We start from the raw sequence: 23362 nt of genomic DNA on the forward strand, positions 1-23362 counted from the left end.
TGCTGTCTTTATTGTGTTTGTTTTATTTGATTTTTTTTAATAGAAATTATGATTATATTATCAAATTATTAGCTATTAGAAAATTCTAAGCAAATAAAGGGTATTTTCTATGTTACCCAAAGCATTTTTATTTACCCTTGCAAATTGTAGAAATACAGACAATTGTTGGCTGATGTATATTTTTTGTTATATTTGTGGTTGCAATTTATTGAAATTATATAAAATAATACTAAAAATAACTGAATGCATTACAGTAACATGACAAACTTGTCAAATGTGTGTTTGTTTTTAAGGCTGGTGATTTTTCTACTATTTTAAAACATACTCCTCAATGGTGGTTTTAGGAAACAGTTGGCCTAACAACTGTTGCACAAAATGAAGAATGAGTTGGAATCATTCTGAAACATGATAGTTTATATAAGCTTAATATTTGCCATTCACTTTTGGCTAATGTCAGCTTCTGAAGATGTGCTGGTCTATAACAGAGATCATTTAAACTAATATATATTTGGAGCTGACATAACTGGAGTCTAAGTTGCTAAAAATAGATTGACTCTGTTGTATCCAAGAAACAGGTTTCCTATTGATCTTTCTTTTTTGAGTCATTCTTGTGAGGCCTCATGTATCAAATAAAGGTTGATGACTAAACAGTTTTAAATACAGTACAATTCTATAACTGATCAACATAAATATTGTCTCCTTTAATGACACCAGAATGCAATTTGCTTTGGATATGTTTAGAGTGTTTAAAATAACCATACACCTTTCTTAAATGTCTCATTGCCAGCATCTTGATAATGTTTAAATAAATACATAAATAAATACATATTTTTCAAGATTGATTGCTAGTAATTATTATCAGCAATAAACAAAAACAACAAAAAACAACTTTTAGATATGTTTTTGTATAACCTGCTAAAAAATAGATGCTAAATATTTTCAGGAAAAGCAGATTATACATATACAAGCATTTACATGCTGTGTATCTGTTGATTAATATATCAGTCCGAGTTGAATTATATTTGTGGACAGAAAAAATGTCTAAGACTATTACAATTGTTAGTCTCAACATTGTAATAGGAAAGAAAGTATATATTTGTGTATGCTAAACAAAGAGATTAACAAAACCTATTTCCCTAACATGTTATACAGACTATCCCAGGCCTCAATAAAAAGTTTATTTATGTAGACACAAACTTTCAAAATGCTATAAGATCCCAATAAACATTAGATTCTACTGTAATAGTTATTAACATTTAGTGAACCTCTCTCTTTTTTTTCTTTATCTGAAAATTAAGTAAAGGGTAAAATGTGTTGATTATTTAACCTCTTGGCTGCTAGTGATGCATTAAAACACTACATGGCAGTCAAGGGGTTAAACGTATTATTAGAATTCTACTTTTAGAAATGAAATGGTCTGAGTGGTATCTGAAGATCTATGATGAAGTTGCTCTTCTTCAAGCAACTACTTATCTATAACTGCTGTTTTGCTTATCTGAGACATATCAATGCTTTACATATAAAGAGCAATAGATTGAATAGCATCTGCATGATATACCATTCATTCAGAAAAAAAAACTTTGTTGATATTCTATTTTGTTTTGCTTTGATTTTCATTCAAGCTTATTGGTTCTGTCATCTGTTTGGAGCTGAAAATAGCAGCGTATAGTTTTCATTTTAAATAGTTCATTAATCTCCCTTCTAAATGTCTTTTCTTCTAGACTGAATGGAGTTCTTTTATTGCTATTATATTCTATTCAACAAACAAAAACTTGTCAAATTACATGAAAAATGTGACTAAAGAAAACAAAATGCTGGAATCCAAATGCAACCATGAGTCATGAACAACATACATTGTAGAAGGGGATCCATACACTTGCTTTTTTTGGCATGGCAAATACAAACAGATGGAAAAGCTTAAGGAGAAAATGGAAATACTTAATTCCAATGGTGTCAAAAGACTTTTAAATAAAATAACAGTGTGTAAAATCTCATATTGCCAATTCCGGGAATTGGATATAATCCCATTTGGAAGCCTTGATCGAATACCTGACTTTAAAAGGTATGTTTTAAAATACAATTGTTGTTTTTTGTGTGCAATGTGGTGATATGGGCCATTTTTTTCCTTTTACTAAAACTTTAGGTTGTGTATAGTAAATCTAAGCATCAGATATGTTGTATTTACTTTAAAATATAAGGATAAATCCTTGATAAATAATTATAAATAGTTATGAATATTTTGGTTTTATTTTTTAAGATAGTCAACCACATCTAGGGTTACCACCTAGCTGGCATGTTACTGCTATTTTTAAAATACAGGTCAATGGAAGTAATGATTAAGAAATCTTGAAATAACGGCACTGCTATGGTGAAACGTCTTCTATGTTGTTGAAATCTAATTTGAAACAAATGATGGTTTAATAACTGCCTTTGCAACTTTAGAGTCTAAGACTTGCTGTATTATTATTGATGTAAATGTTTGCTAATTAGAATTGTGGGTATTATTTTCCAAGAAAGGTGGCAACCCTAATCATTTCTTTTTCAAGTTTATTAAAGTGGGGCCTTAAAAAAATTATATCCTGCATCCAAATGTCTATGTCTTTAATTCTGAAGAAGAAAAAAGAGTTGTTTTAATAGTACAAAATATGACCATCTTTCTCTGATTCTTTGACTACTGTTGCATCTTAATTAGATCTGAGAACAATTATATCACATTATTATCAGAGGTAGTATAATCTTACAATTTTAACTTTAAGTCTGGTTTTATCCATTTAAACAATTACTTACCCTTTCTTTAACAAATGACCAAGTGTAGTCTATAGTTAGAGCTAAATTCTAGCATAAGTTTTTTAACTAAAAATAATCAACTCCAAAGCTATAAAAGCAACAAACTAGTTTCTCTCATATGACTTAGCAATAGCTATAGTATTCATAATTACAGATCCTCTTTTCCTACCTAAGAGATATATTTTATTATTTTTAGACTTGAGTATTAGAGAAATACATTTTAAATTGTGTATTGTAAGGGCCATGAGTTTTAAGAAATGTGTCACTGTGGTTACTGAGAGTAGTGCCCCCCAAATACTTCCTCCATCAAAAAATGTCTTTCACTGGGTGCATAAGAATTTAACCACAATATCCCTCTTTGTGTCAGGGGTGGTGTTTTGTTGATTGGGAGATTTAAAGCAGTTCCTCTCCATAAAAAATACTTTCTTCCTCCAAAATGTCCCTTATTTCCAAAATGTCCCTTATCTTATTGCTTACAAGTAAGGGGAGAAAACGATAAAAGTTACTAGACCAGAGGAAGGGTGAACTAAGGGTAGCTTTCACCTATCTAAAGAAGTATTTTACTGTTCATAAAAGATCACAGCACATTAAAGAATGGCAATTATGTGCACTGTTGGAAGCTAAAGCAGGTTATTAAGGGATAAATACAAGCACATTGAGGGGGACAGCAGAACTCCAGTTATCAATGTCTTGCAGCAGCAGAGATGACTGCTGGTAACGGGGTGCAACCCTTAATTCAATATATTGAATAATATTAACAGATACTTCAAATAATTCATTCATTAACATTTATTCCTACTTATCCTTTCAACTTGTATGAGCAATTCTTAAACTGTACAATTCAGGAATGCTATTTATAGACCTTCTTCTATATATATCAGTAGGCATTTGATAATCAGAACTTAGGCCAACTACCTTTATCTATGCAAGAAACCATTTTTCTTTGCTCTTCAGATCTGTGCACACAGAATGCTGCTCTGTTGTGATTTTTCTTCTAGTTGTCTAATTATTAATGCAAATATAGAAGAATTAAAATGGTAATAAACTGTCAAGTTTTATATTATATTTCCGTTTCATTGCCAAATAATAAAAGGCATGTGTCTAGTGAAATAAAGAGCTTAAGATGAAGCCTAATGCTTTGTTTTTTATTTTATTACATTTATTCAAAAATCTAAAACTTCTGAAATATCAAACTATTACAGTAAATATAAATATTATGGTTTCTTTTTGAAGCTGATGGTTTGTTCTAAAATATTAAAAGGGATGTAATTGCATTCCTATTTACAAATTGTCTGGCAGACAGGAGGTTAAAGGGATATGAAACCCCAATTTTTTCTTTCATAAATTTTAAGCAACTTTCTAATTTACTCCTATTATAATTTTTTCTTTATTCTCTTGGTATCTTTATTTGAAAAGCAGGAATGTAAACTTAAGAGCCTGCCCATTTTTGTTTCAGTACCAGGATAGCGCTTGCTGATTGATGGCTAAATGTAGCCACAATCAGCAAGCGCTGCCAAGGTTCTGAACCAAAAATGGGTCGGCTCCTACTCTTACATTCCTGCTTTTTCAAATAAAGATATTAAAAGAACGAAGAAGAATTTATAATAGAAGTAAATAAGAAAGTTGCCTAACCCATTAAAGGGACACTGAACCTACATTTTTTCTTTCATGATTCAGAGCATGACATTTTAAACTACTTTCTAATTTACTCCTATTATCAATTTTTCTTTGTTCTCTTGCTATCTTTATTTTAAAAGCAGGAATGTAAATCTTAGCAGCCAGCTCATTTTAGGTTCAGAACTATGGATAGCACTTGCTTATTGGAGGCTTATACTTATCCACCAACAAGCAAGCATAACCCAGGTTCTCAACCAAAAATGGGCCGGCTCCTATGCATCACATTCCAGCTTTTTAAATAAAGATAGCAAGAGAACGAAGAAAAAATGATAATAGGAGTAAATTAGAAAGTTGCTTAAAGTTGCATGAAAGAAAAAAATTGGCTTTAGTGTCCTTTTAATGACCAGCGACACACCCTGTGCGTTGCTGGCCTTACTATGGTAGTGCTGATTTGAATAGCTTGGTCTTGTCGGCAGCAGTGAGACCACACTATTTAAGCAAGCAATCCGTATGGAGGGAGGGACTAATAGCGCAGTCTTTCCTCTCAAGGCAAGACCCGCGCTATTATAGGCACACAATCCCTTAACGACCAGCGACGTACTGGGTACGTCGCGGTCGTTAAGGGGTTGATATTGCATGCTCTATCTGAATCATGAAAGAAGAAATGTGGGTTTCATATCCCTTTAAAATATGGAAGTAACTAAAACATGTCAATGTAATTACCAGAGAAAATTAAAGTAACATATGTTAGTGAGCTTGATAACTCTCCACCAAAATAAATGATGTATTAAAGGGACAGTAAAGTCATAATTAGACATCCATGATTTAGAAAGAGTATACAATTTTAAACAACTTTCCAATTTACTTCTATCATTTTTATTTGCTTACTTCTCTTGTTATCATTTGCTGAAAGATTTATCTAGGAAAGCTCAGGAGGAGCAAAAAACCTAGGTTCTAGCTGCTGATTAGTGGCTGCATATATATATATATATATATATATATACACTGTATATACATGTCTATTGTCATTGGCTCACCCATATGTTCAGTTAGAAACCAGTAGTGCATTGCTGCTCCTTCAACAAACAATACCAAGAGAATGAAAAAATAGATAATAGAAGTAAATTAGAAAGTTGTTTAAAATTGTATTTTCTATCTGAAACATGAAAGAAAAATTTTGTGTTTCATGTCCCTTTAATATAGGTGAAAAACTGCACAAACTCCAAAAAAGCTGTGCAGAAGAAACATTGTATTAAATTATAAATCCAACACAGCTGGTATGCAGTGTGTCTGTGTTATGTACATATGAGTTATAAAAAGATCTATACACAGCTGGTATGCAGTGTGTCTGTGTTATGTACATATGAGTTATAAGAAGATCTATACACAGCTGGTATGCAGTGTGTCTGTGTTATGTACATATGAGTTATAAGAAGATCTATACACAGCTGGTATGCAGTGTGTCTGTGTTATGTACATATGAGTTATAAGAAGATCTATACACAGCTGGTATGCAGTGTGTCTGTGTTATGTACATATGAGTTATAAGAAGATCTATACACAGCTGGTATGCAGTGTGTCTGTGTTATGTACATATGAGTTATAAGAAGATCTATACACAGCTGGTACGCAGTGTGTCTGTGTTATGTACATATGAGTTATAAGAAGATCTATACACAGCTGGTATGCAGTGTGTCTGTGTTATGTACATATGAGTTATAAGAAAATCTATACACAGCTGGTATGCAGTGTGTCTGTGTTATGTACATATGAGTTATAAGAAGATCTATTGTCTGTTACAATACTCTTTTAAACTGATTAACATATTACTCTCACACTGCTAAAATTGTATGTTCTATAAAAACAATAATATTACTGTTGAGAGAGGTGCAAAAATTGTAACCCAATCATTTTGGATGTTGCATACTTTCACTACATTTTATGAGTTTCATTTGTTTGCAATGTTACAGGTTTTTTTTTTAGGAAAGTCCTGCAGTTTGTTCTTTTACACCATTTGTCTTTATTTTGTCACCCATTGCTTCATAATGGTTGGTTTGGTATCTAAATGACTAGTTCTTGCAGATATGTCATTACAAGTATGTAATAGATTTATTCTTACAAGAAAGTGAAATAAAGGCATATACTGTGTGTATCCACAAGATCTCAGAGATATGTCTAAAGGTCAATGTTTCTTTTTTTTTCTCCCATTCTCACACAAAATAGATCTTGGTTTGACTCCACATGTACTAATAGTTGCAGGAAAGAGAGAGGTATACGTAGGAAAAGGGGAATTACCCATAACTCTTCTGTGAGATTTCTACCAAAGTGTGCGTAAGACAGTACACTCCACCAGTATTGGGCAATTCATGGGTATGATGTCTGCTCTAGAAAAGAGAGAAAACAAACAGAGGCACCTCATGGTGCACTATCATCAGTATGCTATACAAATAGGAATAAGGCCACTCACTTGTATGCAAGCACAATAATGTGCTGTTCAGGCAGACCAAGACAGGAGGGGCCGATTTATCAAGCCCCGTATGCATCTGTTTCTGTGCAAGCCTTCAGCCTTCATAAGACCACTGCTCCTTAACTTGTCCGCCGCCTCTGAGGCAGCAGACAGCAATCAACCCGATTGGATACAATCAGGTTGTTTGACACCCCCTGGTAGCGGCTGATTGGCCGTGAATGTGCAGAGGGCGGCATTGCACAAGCATTTCACAAGAAATGCTTGTGCAATAATAAATGCCGACAGCTTATGCTGTCGGCATTTATCGATGTGCAGTGGACTCGCACTATGATAAATCGTCCCCTGAGCCTCTTGGTTAGCTCACCTCCCGACCAGTGTGATGAATCCCCTTGGTACACAGGAGTTACGATGCCGTCACTTGCAGGGGTTCCTGTCTGTTGCAGACAGTAAGTCGACTCTTCCAATTGGGATAAGAGGAGCATGTATTTGGCTGTAATGTCACCCAGCTGGTGGAAGCTTGATATGCTCCGGCCCATTGCCCTGGATCCGATGAGGAGTGAATAGAATACCGATAATATTCCTGTATTTAACTTGGTATTATTTGGCTTAAGGGGTAATGAAATATGGTAGAAAAACAGTCTAATAGACCCAGGGATATGGTAAAGATAAAACGACTTAATTTTAAAACATTCAGCAATACGTTTCTCGGCAGGCAACGCTGTTTCATCAGGCTGTAACAATGTGAATAACGATTCTCTTATAAAACATTTATCGACCAATGGTAAAATAGTACTACAATTCAAATACAACTACCCCTCCCCTTCTGATTAACCCTATGCTACATATAGAAATAGTAGGAATTTGACTAACAAATACTAGTAAAATAGTAATCCATATTTCCATTTCTCTTTTCTAGAACGGACATCATATCATAATGGATTTCCAGGGTGCTGCTACCATCACGGTGATTTATTATTATAGACTGGACATTATAGAGAATACATAAGAGTGACTATAAACCAATGTTGGACTTCTGTATTTTATTTATATAAGTCTGAGTTTTTATAGCATTTTTTTGAAAATAGCTTATTACTTCTCATCTATGCGCCCCCTTTTGTAGTTAGGGTATGTTTACTCTTCCATTTTGTATGGGTATAACTGCCGGCATGGTTGTTAACAGAGGTGGAGAGAAGCAAAGACACGATGAGTGTCCTGTTTATAAAGTATCTGTGATATGCAATCATTTACATATGCTCATGATGGCTACAAAACCACCTAGAATATAAATAAACCTAAGTTTTAGATAGTAATAAGGGTGAACTAGACCAGATTTTCCATTGCATTTCTTTACCAAATCAGTTTGTTCTTATTAAAACGTTATAACATCTAGTGCATTTGTTAGATAAGTAACATTATCATTGTGCATGGAAACTTATTAAAGAACTGTTTTTTATTTGATATGTATTATATATTAAAAGGAGGGGGGGGGTGTTGTTCCTAAATTTAATTATATTTTAAAAATGAAAAAAAAAGTTTTAATAAAAAAGATTGTGAAGATTGGAATTTATTCCCTTGTGTGATAAAAAAAAAAAAAAAAACTATGTGCCTATAAGCAATCAACAGTGTTGAAAAGATTTAATACCCAGTTCCTATGACATTGTTGTGACATATGCAAGGAAATTTAAAAAATATGTAATGCCTACTTATCATTAATTCACCAACACTAAGTATAAAGAAAATAATACATCAGTAAATAACTCAAGGCCCTTGGGGCCGATTTTCTAACTGAAGGCTCGCGCGGAAACAGAGGCATTAGGAGCCGTACAGGGCATGATAAAATTGGCCCCTTGATCTTTATTTGTGAATATATGATAACAAATGTCATACTAGATCTTTTGGCAGCTATTGCAAATATGTTAAAGTCAGCTTTGATAAGACAAATATATCTTACTTAATAATTTCAAAATAATTCAGTTTTAAGACTACACACCAGACTGTTTACTAAATGCAGTTCTAAGACCATACACAAGACTATGTTTAAACTTAATGCTGTTCTAATATTACACACCAGAATATGTTTAAACTGACTGCACACCAGACAATGTTTAAATTGAGCGCATTTCTGAAACTATATACCAGACTATGGGGTAGACCTACTAGATGTCGAGCTATAGCCAATCATGTCAGCGCAACATTGCTAAATGCTGACACAATACGCTGACAGCATTTATCATTGCACAAACATTGCAATGATAGCGAATCGGGATGATTTCAATCTGCCACCTGAAAGATGGTGGACAGGTTAAGGAGCAGGGGTCTTATGCCCGCTACTTCTTAACTTCCATCTCAGGCTAGCCTGGAAGGATGGGCCTCCGAAACAGCATTCGCTCCTTCATAAATGGTGCCCTATGTTTAAACTCAATGCAGTTCTAAGACTACACAATAGACACTGAATGCAGTTTTAAAGGATTACTATACTTTTTTTGTGTGTGTATTACGAATATTAAAATGGTCTTCTAATGAGTAAAATGCACCTACTTTCATTGTCCAACGATGCGTCTAACATATTTAAAATGTATTTTACATTTCTTCTAATGACGTCAGTCAAAACAACGCACTATTATGGGCTGTACAATATATATACATACAGTATTTATTTTACAAAAGTGTTTAATGTCCTTTTCAATAATATGAGTTGGGTGATTTGAGCTTTGATCCTTCTTTCACGAATAAGAAAATGTATTTTGAGGGTACTCTTAGGGCTAGAATACAAGTGGAGCGCAAAATATCACTTTCACTAAAACAATATCTGTGCTCCACTTAGTAATACCAGTGCAGGCAAATGTGTGCTGGTATTACAAGTTAGCCGCATGGAAGCATTGCGCTCATGAGAGCATGCTTCTATAGGCTCCAATGGGATCCTCGTTGTCATGAGACACGGCATGAGAATCTATTGCAGCGAAGGGGTAAGTCGCACAGCAATGGGCAGCAAATGTTAAATATATATGTATATGATTTTATACATATATACAGTTGTATGCAAAAGTTTAAACACCCCTGACAATTTCCATGATTTTCATTTATAAATAATTGAGTGTTTGGATTAGCAATTTCATTTTGATCTATCAAATAACTGAAGGACACAGTAATATTTCGGTAGTGAAATGAGGTTTATTGGATTAACAGAAAATGTGCAATATGCATCAAAACTAAATTAGACAGGTGCATACATTTAAGCACCCTTGCCATTTTGTTGATTTGAATACCTGTAACTACCTAGCACTGATTAATTGGAACACACAATTGGTTTGGTGAGCCCATTAAGCCTTGAACTGAATAGACTGGTGCATCCAATCATGAGAAAAGGTATTTAAGGTGGCACATTGCAAGTTGTTGTTCTCTTTGACTCTCCTCTGAAAAGTTGCAACATGGGGGCCTCAAAACAACTCTCAAATGACCTGAAAAGAAATATTGTTCAACATTATGGTTTAGGGAAAGGCTACAAAAAGCAGAGATTTAAGCTGTCAGTGTGATGCGGAAGAAGCCTTTTCTGCACACACGCCACAAACAGAGTCGCTTGAGGTATGCAAACGCACATTTGGACAAGCCAGCTTCATTTTCTAAGAAGATGCTGTGGACTGATAAAACAAAGATTGAGTTATTTGGTCATAACAAGGGGCGTTATGCATGGCGGCAAAAGAACACAGCGTTCCAAGACAAACACTTACTACCCACAGTAAAATTTGGTGGATGTTCCATCATGCTGTGGGGCTGTGTGGCCAGTGCCGTTACTGGGAATCTTGTTAAAGTTGAGTGTCGCATGAATTCCACTCAATATCAGCAGATATTTGAGAATAATGTTGAGGAATCAGTCACAAAGTTGAAGTTATGCCTGGGCTGGATATTTCAACAAGACAACGACCCAAAACACTGCTCAAAATCTACTCTGGCATTTATGCAGAGGATCAAGTACAATGTTCTGGAATGGCCATCCCAGTCCCCAGACCTGAATATCATTGAAAATCTGTGGGGTGATTTGAAGCGGGCTGTCCATGCTTGGCATCCATCAAACCTAACTGAACTAGAGATGTTTTGCAAGGAGGAATGGTTGAAAATACCTTCATCCAGAATCCAGACACTCATTACAGGCTATAGGAATCATCTAGAGGCTGTTATTTCTGCTAAAGGAGGCTCTACTAAATATTGATTCAATATTTCTGTTGGGGTGCCAAATTTATGCACCTGTCAAATTTCATTTTGACGCATATTGCAAATTTTCTGTTAATTCAATAAACCTAATTTCACTACTGAAATATTACTGTGTCCTTCAGTTATTTGATAGATCAAAATGAAATTGCTGAGCCAAACACCCAATTATTTATAAATGAAATCATGAAAATTGTCAGAGATTCCTAAACTTTTGCATACAATTGTATTTATGTGTTAATATATGTATATACACATATTAACGCATAAATATATATGAATATAAGCATATACAGGTAGCCCTCAATTTACTCCAGGGTTAGGTTCCAGACGGAATGGTTGTAAATTGAAACCGTTGTAAATTGAAACCCAGTTTATAATGTAAGTCAATAGGAAGTGAGGGAGTTAGGTTCCAGGCCCCTCTCAAAATTGACATAAGTAACACCTAATACATTATTTTTAAAGCTTTGAAATGAAGACTTTAAATGCTCAACAGCATTATAAACAGTATCAAATAATCACACAACACAGAATATATAATTAAACTAAGTTAAATGAAAAAAACATTTGCTAAAACAGTATTAAAACCTAATAAAATAATCATACAACACAGAAAATATAATCAAACTAAGTTTAATGAACAAAAACATTTGCTAACAGCACCTAATTAAATAATTACACAACAGACTGTATCATCATCAAACTAAGTTTAATGAACAAAAACGTTTATTTATTTGCATTTTTCTGCATTCAGTTCTCTACATTGTTAGCATGTTAGATAATATTGGGTCTGCACCTATTCTATGCATTTCAATCTGCAGTGATTAATAGGCAGTTAGGCACCCTCACATCAAGCAGCTGGACAGGAAGATAATAGGGAAGTGGCTGCTAAATCTTCTTGCTCGATAGGTCTGGTCTGCTCTGTGTACACAGATCAATTTCAGGCTGTAAAGCTTGCTTAACTTTGCTGAAACACAAGCGGACAGCTCCACCTACTGGTTTTTTTAATTAGTGCAATACTTTTCAATGCATTTCAATAGCAGTCACATGACTGGAAAAAAAAGGTTGTTATTCTGAAACGGCGCAAATTAAACCGGCTTAAACCGTTGGCCATCTTTACATATATATATTGTATATTTACAGGGAACACACAGTTCCCCATAGACCGCAATATAAAGGCATTTTTCAGTGCCGTTTATTTGTTTTCTTACACACCACACCCGCCACTTTTAACCCCTAAACACTGCTTTGTGCAGTTCTTTTTTTATTTTTAAATAAATGCTATTTTTTTTAATAAAAATTTACAAGACTTAAATTTGGGGCCAGTTGGGGGAGATTTAGAAAACTAACCAGAGATCTGATCTTTAAATTAAATTTCGGAGTGCTAATTGCTACCTGCAAGCTCGCGGTAGCAATACCCAGCCACTTGTAATGGCTGGTTATTTATTGCTTGTCCATAAACAGGCAAATTTGCCTGTATGCGTGCGTGTGATAAATTAGCGCTCCACTTGTCATCTAGCCCTTAATAATTAACTAGTTAAGTAGCTGAGACACACACTGCCAAGTTAGTCTACCGTCATCAAATGGCACTGAACTTTTAAAGTGTAATTACAATTTTAATCCTTTTCTGTATACTACATTATATGTAAAACCTAAGGAACTTTAAGGGTCTAAATGAGCACATGGAATATGTTGTCTATTAGTAAATTTAAACTCTATTTTAGCGTATAACTCTGAGGAACATCAGATCTAAATGCATTAAGCTACAAGTAGTTATACAGCAAAGATAATAGAAATTGAGATGAATAAAGATGTATAGGTTATTTGAATGTTGGTAAAGTGATGGATTGAACAAGAATATGTGCTATAAAGTAGGTAGCGACTTCGGTGTTCCTAGCAAAAAGCTTTGAGTTCTGGAAATGATCGATGGTTAGGATAAGTTTAGGGACAATGAACTGATCAGCACAAATACAATAGTGCAGTTAATACTCACCATGCTTGTGTTTTTCATCATGTGCCAAAAGCTCTCTTCAAAGTATTGTATCCCCTTAGTCATGCCAGTTGGTCAAGCTCCACATCTTTATACTTGGCACTGTCATTTTGGAGCTTAGGTATTCTTGACACAGTGCACAATTATGGATCAGTGATGTTGCTGGGATTTTTTACAGCAGTGTCTGCATTGCTTTATATTACTTGTGTAGCCTTTTTTATATGTGTTATGTAACTTTTAAACTGTGTGTTAAAAACTGCAAATATGTAAAACTTCTGCTATATATTGTGTGTGCTAACGTGAAACTCACAACACAGCTATGGAAATGCTGACAACGTAAATTATTTATGAATGTTCAACATTTATATCACTGGATGCCAGAATACATGAGCTCTAACATGGCAGTGCCAGTGATCAGTATGAAAATGAGGTTTAGTCCTCTCAGTAACAACAGCTTCAATGCAGCTATTTTCACTTGTGACTATATTGTATCAGGTGATGGTGATAATTGCTACAGTTGTTTCATTTCCTTTTTTTCTGTCAACCTGGTACTCATGAGCTGTTTTACTTTATTAGGGTGATGATACTACTCTACGATTTCATTCTTAAAAAAAAAAAGATGTTGCCACACCTTACTTATAGAAACAATGGTGAACCAGCGTTATAGAGCAAGGTATCCATGAAAAAAGGTTATCTGCTTTCCCTGTACAAGCATAAAAATACAACAAAATACCAGAATCAAGTGATGACTTAAAATAGACTTAAATGTGAAAAGAGAAACTCATACATTGACATTGTAAGCACACAGCAATAGTACTTGTACAATCCTTTCCAATTGATATGGGTCAAAATTAAGTCAGTCTGCAATAGCAGTGGCACTCTCTAGGAGGGGGTTTGGAAGAAACTTCCTAGATAGGCTGTAATAAGAGAAATACAAAAAATAGAGAGCTCACACGCTACTCTAAGTGCAAAAAAATTAATAAAAAGCAAATATACACAAGATTAAGAACACTTACATTGTGTAAATAAATAAAAGCATGGTAAAATGCACAGGAGTGGAGATCAACAATGTGACTTCTCCCTCCTGGTACCTCTGTGTTGTGTCCGCAACATCCCTGTGCGTCAGTTAACTCCTTGTTTTAGATGTACTGTGAGTCTCTCTTGTTAAAGTCTCACAGTGAAACTGGTAGCTTATTCCAAAAGTAAACCAGTTCACTGATGCTCAAGCATGGAAGTAATGCTACGGTGGCTGATTGCTGACAAAATCCCTCTACGTGTTTCGTCTGGTCCAGGCCAGACTTTTTCAAGAGAATAATAGGAACCAGTCCCTGTTATCGTAGGTGTATATACCGTTACTTCAGAAGTGTTATGTAGCCAAAAATACAGCAGATTACATGGATGTGAGCGTATTGTAAACAATCTCTCTTTCTTTCATGTAATTAGCAAGAGTCCATGAGCTAGTGACGTATGGGATATACATTCCTACCAGGAGGGGCAAAGTTTCCCAAACCTCAAAATGCCTATAAATACACCCCTCACCACACCCACAAATCAGCTTTACAAACTTTGCCTCCTGTGGAGGTGGTGAAGTAAGTTTGTGCTAGATTCTACGTTGATATGCGCTCTGCAACAGGTTGGAGCCCGGTTTTCCTCTCAGCGTTCAGTGAATGTCAGAGGGATGTGAAGAGAGTATTGCCTATTTGAATTCAATGATCTCCTTCTACGGGGTTTATTTCATAGGTTCTCTGTTATCGGTCGTAGAGATTCATCTCTTACCTCCCTTTTCAGATCGACGATATACTCTTATATATACCATTACCTCTACTGATTCTCGTTTCAGTACTGGTTTGGCTTTCTACTACATGTAGATGAGTGTCCTGGGGTAAGTAAGTCTTATTTTCTGTGACACTCTAAGCTATGGTTGGGCACTTTTTTATAAAGTTCTAAATATATGTGTTTAAACATTTATTTGCCTTGATTCAGGATGTTCAACGTTCCTTATTTCAGACAGTCAGTTTCATATTTGGGATAATGCATATGAATAAATCATTTTTTCTTACCTTAAAATTTGACTTTTTTCCTGTGGGCTGTTAGGCTCGCGGGGGCTGAAAATGCTTCATTTTATTGCGTCATTCTTGGCGCGGACTTTCTTGGCGCAAAAATTTTCTTGTCATTTCCGGCGTCATACGTGTCGCCGGAAGTTGCGTCATTTTTTTGACGTTTTTTGGGCCAAAAAATGTCGGCGTTACCGGATGTGGCGCCATTTTTGGCGCCAAAAGCATTTAGGCTCCAAATAATGTGGGCGGCTTTTTTGGTGCTAAAAAATTTGAGCGTCATTGTTGTCTCCACAATATTTAAGTCTCATTATTTATTGCTTCTGGTTGCTAGAAGCTTGTTCATTGGCATTTTTTTCCCATTCCTGAAACTGTCATTTAAAGGGCCACTAAACCCAAAATCTTTCTTTCATGATTCAGATAGAGAATAGAAATTTAAATAATATTACAATTTACTTCCATTATTTATTTTGCTTCATTTTTTAAATATCCTTAGTTGAAGAAAAAGCAATGCACATGGTGAGCCAATCACACGAGGCTTCTATGTGCAGCAACCAATCAGCAGCTAGTGAGCATATCTAGATATGCTTTTCATCAAAGAATATCAAGAGAATAAAACAAATTAGATAATAGAAGTAAATTAGAAAGATGTTTAAAATTGCATTCTCTTTCTAAATCTTAAAAGAAAAAATGTGGGTGGCATGTCCCTTTAAGGAAATTGATATTTTTTGCTTTATATGTTGTTTTTTCTATTACATATTGCAAGATGTCTCAGATTGACCCTGAATCAGAAGCCACTTCTGGAAAAACGCTTAACTGAGTTTCAGTTCTACCAAAGCTAAGTTCATTTATTTTAAATGTTATAAATGTTTATCTTTAGCTATGGTTTGTAATAAGTTATTATGATATACTTTTACATGCAGAATCCATTAGTGTTTATGCTTTATATATTTCCATTCTTACATCTTATGTAAAAGAAATATTTAGAAGATTTATAAGAAATATTTTTCTGATTCTATTTTAAAGGCTTTGTCTGACTTCGTGCCTTCTAATAAAATTTTTAGGTCTTTTTCACTTCTTTTTTAATTATTGAAGTTTCAAATGACCAACAACATACTGATTTATCCTTCTCTGATGATGTTTTTTCTCTTTCAGAAATTTTCTTCATCAGATAACAAATCTACTTTTTTATTATTTTTCTATTATTAAAGTACATTTGTTCTTTGTTGAAAAGGTGTTGATTGTTTTGGATATTAAGGTAACTAGTTCTTTAAGACTAGCTGACACTATTTCTGCCTATTTATTTCTTCTGTGTTTTCAGAGGTTTTCTTTCCAATTCCCCATTCTAGGGAATGGAATAGGCTGAGAATTTTCTTTTATTCCTTCTTCAAAGGTTTTAAACTATATTCTTTGCCAGCAGTTAAATTCAATTTGGAGGGTTCTCCAATTTATTGGGGCTATCTCTACTTCTACTAATTATGCTATTGTTTCTATAGCAAAATAGTATTTATTTTCCTTTAGATAATTGTATCTTATTTATGGAAAATTATTTAGTTTCAGGTATTTTTCTTGGTCCTGTGATTTATTTGGATATTGCAATTGCTTCATTTTTTTCTGTTTACTTTAAGATCAAGTATCAGATTATGATTGTTAAGGGACAACATTTACTAGACTAGGTGCTGTTGCATTTGTCTTGTTGTTTTGCATTTATTGATTATGCAAGTCCACTGTATTGACTGGTCCTTTAAACTGGACTATCATGCTAATAATTTCATTTGTGTCTTCATTTTATTGAATATTTTCGCAAATGAGGGTTAATCTATGTCTTTAGCTATTTTAGCTAGAAGAATTTTGTGATTTAAAAAAAAAATAAAAAAAAATCCATATTTCTTTTGTTCTAAGATAATCAATTATTTGTTTTATAATTGGATTCAATTCTTAACTGTTACTCTGGGCTTCAAGATTGAGTTCTAAGACTAAAACTTTAAGCTTATACTAGTTTGGTTGTTCTTATTAAGGAATGAATTCCTGAGTTCTTTCCCAAGTAACATGTTTTTAATTGGGGTTCGAAATCAGCTCCCTAATATTGCGATATACGTGCCGTATTCCAGCTTGGCTGGTAAGGGGCAGGTTAAGACTTCTTTGAAATTTATTTGGTTCTATTTTGTCCAAATTTCTTTGATTTTATTCCAGTAAGGCTAACACTTTCTTTAAGTGTGTTTCTGTCCTATATATTTTGGATACTGTTGAAGCATGGCTGGGCACCCATGGGGTTCAAGTGCTGCTCAGACCTGGATTCTTCTGGGGTATTTCTTCCAGTTCCTTTTTTTAGGAACCGGGTTTGGAGTTTTATTCAAACTATTTTGCCTTTTTATGGTCATTAATAGCATTATTTGTTTTCCTTAGATACAATAAATGCATACTTTCATTTTTCTGTTTTCATTCAGATTATTTTCTGAGGATGCGGATCTCATATGATTCACTTGCTCTTCAGGACATAGTTAGAGGATCTTTTTTTCGAAAGCTCTTGATTCCTCAAACAAGGGTCACCTTTTTTAGGTTTCCAGATAGTTTGTGTCACTGTCTTTGTCTCTATCAGACAAGGGATAATTCTATTGGGTTCCGTCTGTCGGTACCTTTAGTCTCTATTATTTCCTTCAGTTGCTATATATGCACAGAAGTTTTAGGTCTTATGGCCACAGCATTGGATTCAATTCCCTTTGCTCATTTTCACTAGAAAGAACCTTTCCAGTCTTTTATAAATTTTGTTTCTTCGAGAACATGGTTGGAGGATCAATTTACAAAAAAGTTCGTTGATTCCTCAGACAAGGGTAACCTTTTTAGGTTTCCTGATAGATTCAGTGTCCTTGACTCTGTCTCTGACAGACAAGAGACATCTGAAATTGGTTTCAGCTTGTCGAAACCTTCAGTCTCAATCTTTCCCTTCGGTAGCCTTATGCATGGAAATTCTAGGTCTTATGACTGCTGCATTGGATGCGGTCCCCTTTGCTCGTTTTCACATGCGACTTCTTCAGCTCTATATGCTGAACCAGTGGTGCAGGGATTATACAAAGATATCTCAATTAATATCTTTGAAACCGATTGTACGACACTCTCTGACGTGGTGGACAGACCACCATCGTTTAGTTCAGGGGGCTTCTTTTTGTTCTTCCAACCTGGACTGTGATTTCAACAGATGCAAGTCTGACAGGTTGGGGAGCTGTATGGGGGTCTCTGACAGCACAAGGGGTTTGGGAATCTCAGGAGGTGAGATTACCAATCAATATTTTGGAACTCCGTGCAATTTTCAGAGCTCTTCAGTCATGGCCTCTTCTAAAGAGAGAGTCGTTCATTTGTTTTCAGACGGACAATGTCATAACTGTGGCATATGTCAATCATCAAGGAGGGACTCACAGTCCTCTGGCTATGAAAGAAGTATCTCGAATTCTGGTATGGGCGGAATCCAGCTCCTGTCTAATTTCTGCGGTTCATATCCCAGGTATAGACAATTGGGAAGCGGATTATCTCAGTCACCAAACGTTACATCCGGGCGAATGGTCTCTTCACCCAGAGGTATTTCTTCAGATTGTTCAAATGTGGGGACTTCCAGAAATAGATCTGATGGCTTCTCATCTAAACAAGAAGCTTCCCAGGTATCTGTCCAGATCCAGGGATCCTCAGGCGGAGGCAGTGGATGCATTGTCACTCCCTTGGAAGTATCATCCTGCCTATATCTTTCCGCCTCTAGTTCTTCTTCCAAGAGTAATTTCCAAGATTCTAAAGGAGTGCTCGTTTGTTCTGCTGGTGGCTCCAGCACGACCTCACAGGTTTTGGTATGCGGATCTTGTCCGGATGGCCACTTGCCAACTGTGGACTCTTCCGTTAAGACCAGACCTTCTATCACAAGGTCCTTTTTTCCATCAGGATCTCAAATCCTTAAATTTGAAGTTATGGAGATTGAACGCTTGATTCTCAGTCATAGAGGTTTCTCTGACTCTCTGATTAATACTATGTTACAGGCTCGTAAATCTGTATCTAGGAAGATATATTATCGAGTCTGGAAGATTTACATTTCTTGGTGTTTTTCTCATCATTTTTCTTGGCATTCTTTTAGAATTCCTAGAATTTTACAGTTTCTTCAGGATGGTTTGGATAAAGGTTTGTCTGCAAGTTCCTTGAAAGGACAAATCTCTGCTCTTTCTGTTCTTTTTCACAGAAAGATTGCTAGTCTTCCTGATATTCATTGTTTTGTACAAGCTTTGGTTCATATAAAACCTGTTATTAAGTCAATTTCTCCTCCTTGAAGTTTGAATTTGGTTCTGGGGGCTCTTCAAGCTCCTCTGTTTGAACCTATGCATTCGCTGGACATTAAATTACTTTTTTGGAAAGTTTTGTTTCTTTTGGCCATCTCTTCTGCTAGAAGAGTTTCTGATTTATCTGCTCTTTCTGATTTTTCATCAGGATAAGGCGGTGTTGCGAACTTCTTTTAATTTTTACCTAAGGTTGTGAATTCTAACAACATTAGTAGAGAAATTGTGGTTCCTTCATTGTGTCCTAATCCTAAGAATTCTAAGGAAAGATCGTTGCATTCTTTGGATGTAGTTAGAGCTTTGAAATATTATGTTGAAGCTACTAAAAATTTCCGAAAGATTTCTAGTCTATTTGTTATCTTTTCCGGTTCTAGGAAAGGTCAGAAGGCCTCTGCCATTTCTTTGGCGTCTTGGTTAAAGTCTTTGATTCATCATGCTTATGTCGAGTCGGGTAAAACTCCGCCTCAAAGGATTACAGCTCATTCTACTAGGCCAGTTTCTACTTCCTGGGCGTTTAGGAATGAAGCTTCAGTTGATCAGATTTGCAAAGCAGCAACTTGGTCTTCTTTGCGTACTTTTACTAAATTCTACCATTTTTGAGGTGTTTTCTTTTTCTGAAGCAGTTTTTGGTAGAAAAGTACTTCAGGCAGCTGTTTCAGTTTGATTCTTCTGCTTATAATTTCAGTTTTTTTCATTATAAGATTTAAACTTTATTTTGGGTGTGGATTATTTTCAGCGGAATTGGCTGTCTTTATTTTATCCCTCCCTCTCTAGTGACTCTTGCGTGGAAGATCCACATCTTGGGTATTCATTATCCCATACGTCACTAGCTCATGGACTCTTGCTAATTACATGAAAGAAAACATAATTTATGTAAGAACTTACCTGATAAATTCATTTCTTTCATATTAGCAAGAGTCCATGAGGCCCACCCTTTTTTTGTGGTGGTTATGATTTTTTTGTATAAAGCACAATTATTCCAATTCCTTATTTTTTATGCTTTCGCACTTTTGTCTTATCACCCCACTTCTTGGCTATGCGTTAAACTGATTTGTGGGTGTGGTGAGGGGTGTATTTATAGGCATTTTGAGGTTTGGGAAACTTTGCCCCTCCTGGTAGGAATGTATATCCCATACGTCACTAGCTCATGGACTCTTGCTAATATGAAAGAAATGAATTTATCAGGTAAGTTCTTACATAAATTATGTTTTTGGATTTCTCTGATCACACCTTACTTATAGCTTCTCTGCCTGTCATATAGCTCACTGCCCAAGTGACAGTTAAAGTACAATTAAAGGGACAGAAAGGTAAAAATTGAAATGTGCATTGGAGCATTTAAATTTTAAATAGAAGCATTTTTGCAATATACTTCCATTAGCAATAATCAGGGCCGGTGCTAGGATTTTTGGCCACATAGGTGAAGATACATTTTGCCACCACCCCATTACATACCATCCCATTGCTAGTTAAAAGGAAATTAAACTCAATTTTTTTCTATCATAATTCAGCTAGAACATGACATTTTAAGCAACTTTCTAATTAACTCCTATTATCAATTTATCTTCATTCTCTTGGCATCTGTATTTAAAAAGCAGAAATGTAAGCTTAGGAGCAGCACTTGCTGATTAGTAGCTAAATGCAAATCAAACAGTGGTAGCACAGCATTGCAAATCAAACAATGGCAGTGCAGCATAGCAAATCAAACAGTGGTAGCACTACAAAGCAAATCAAACAGTGGTAAGTGCTGCATAACAAATTTAGGCAGTAGTGGCGCTGTATAACAAATCAGACAGTGATTGTGCTGCATAACAAATCAGACAGTAGTTATGCTGCATTACACACCAGACAGTGGTTGTGCTGCATTATACACCAGACAGTGGTTGTGCTGCATAGCAAATCAGACAGTGGTTGTGCTGCATATCAAATCAGACAGTGTTTGTGCTGCATAGGAAATCAGACAGTGGTTGTGCTGCATAAAAAATCAGGCAGTGGTTGTGCTGCATAGCAGGTGGTACATTTCTTCCTCAGTGGCCATGTCATTAATAGTCTGCAAGGCTGCAGCTGTGTGATTGGGCTGTAGCTACGACTGCGAGGAACTTCTCCGGGTGGGAGCAGCTGGACACACCAGTCAGTGCCATTCATAAAGCTTGAGTGGGATGCCAAAGTCACCAATCTGCCATCCAAGGAGCACACACAGAATAAGGGAGGGCATCAGCACATGTAACCCCCCCCCTTGCACTGTGTGCTGAACCCAAGCATTGATGCATGGGGGACGGGGCCCGGTGGCCAAAGCGTGTGCAGCGCCTGACACTTCAGCTCAAGTTACTCAAGCATTGGGGTCCCGGCTTTGCAGTCTTTAAAAACTGGCGGCAGCCTTCACAGCCAAGGGCCGAATACATTTCATGACAGGCTATTGGCAATTTATGTTGTGCTGTGCAACGCACAAAGTGTTGGCTGCCTGTCTGGGGTAAAAAATGTAGTCAGTCACATACAAAATACAGTCTGACATGCAGACTAAGTTTTTTACACCAGACAGGCAGCCAACACTTTGTGTGCTGCACAGCACAACATATATTGCCAATAGAAAGTACACTAGTGTGGCGCTTACCGTTCCTGCGGGGGTTATGGTCCGTTTCTGAGCAGCGTCACTTCGGCGTGTCTGTGTGTAGTATCCGTACTACTCCTCCATGCAGCTAGCACTGTTGGTTCCGGAAGTAGGGAGCCCAGCCGTCACGCCTCTGTCAAAGGCGCAATAGTGATTCACAGTATACAAGAATTTGTTGCGGCTGCAGGGCTACAAACCTACTAAGTCCTCAAGTAAAGATGGGGGACAGTACAAAGGTGAATAAAAGTAAAAAGGCTTTATTCAAAAAACACTTAAAAGCAAAAAAGAGCCATAGCTCTAACAAACGCTTACACTGACAATAAAGGGGTAACAGTGCAGCACAGCAGACATGTTTCGTGTGTCTTAGCACACTTGTTCACTGCTATGTTATTGCTGCCACTGCTACTCCTATTTAAAGGAACAACACTCTTCAATTAAAAACAAAAAAGTTAACCCCTTAATGTCATATTAGTTTTGAAATATACCGTATTATTGTCAGGCTAAGAGGGCACAATAGAGGGAACAATAGAGGGAACACTGATTGCAGATATATTAACATAAAGATAACAGTGATGATTAGGAAAGTTACCTAAACATAAACCTAAATGAAAATATGTTTGTTTATAAAGCCTATATATATATATAAATATGGTCCCTTGTTTTCCCTTTTTTTACTGTTAATATTACCAATGTATTACAAAATTTGAAGAAGGAAAAGGAATTAAAGTTATATTGGCTATTCAAACACTGATATTTATATAATTATTCTTTGGTTGCTAATAGTGTAAACCTCTATGTAATGTGATGCAGTTAGGTGTTCAATTAACTATTTTGTTTTATTTACATCCCTGATATTTGTTATTAGGCAGACAAATACATGTCAGCACACAAAGAGAGTTTTCAAATAAATTTTAAAGGTAATTAAATGAAAAAATTAAATAAAAAAATAAAGGGAAGGGGAATCAGATACCAGACACGAAACCAACAGAGGAAATATATATAAAAAATGTAATAAACTTATCTGATTATGATTTAACAGCCACTGAGATAGAGGTTATGGGTCTAGGATTGGGGTTTGCACCCACGACTCATTTTGACCTGTTCGGCACTGTCCATGACGTTAATAAATTTGTGAGAAAACTGACTTTAAAAAATCATTTTAGTCGGGACAGTGCCGAACAGGAACAAACAGCCACGGCAGAGGCGGAACAAACTGAAAACCAAACTGACTCTTTGATTGACACCCGTAAACTCCCTTTCAGTGAACAATGTTCTGTTTTCGATCTCACCACTATGCTCAACACAGATATATCAGAGCAACACGCA

This window comes from Bombina bombina, chromosome 4 (assembly GCF_027579735.1).
Source record: "Bombina bombina isolate aBomBom1 chromosome 4, aBomBom1.pri, whole genome shotgun sequence".
Lineage (NCBI taxonomy): Eukaryota > Metazoa > Chordata > Amphibia > Anura > Bombinatoridae > Bombina > Bombina bombina.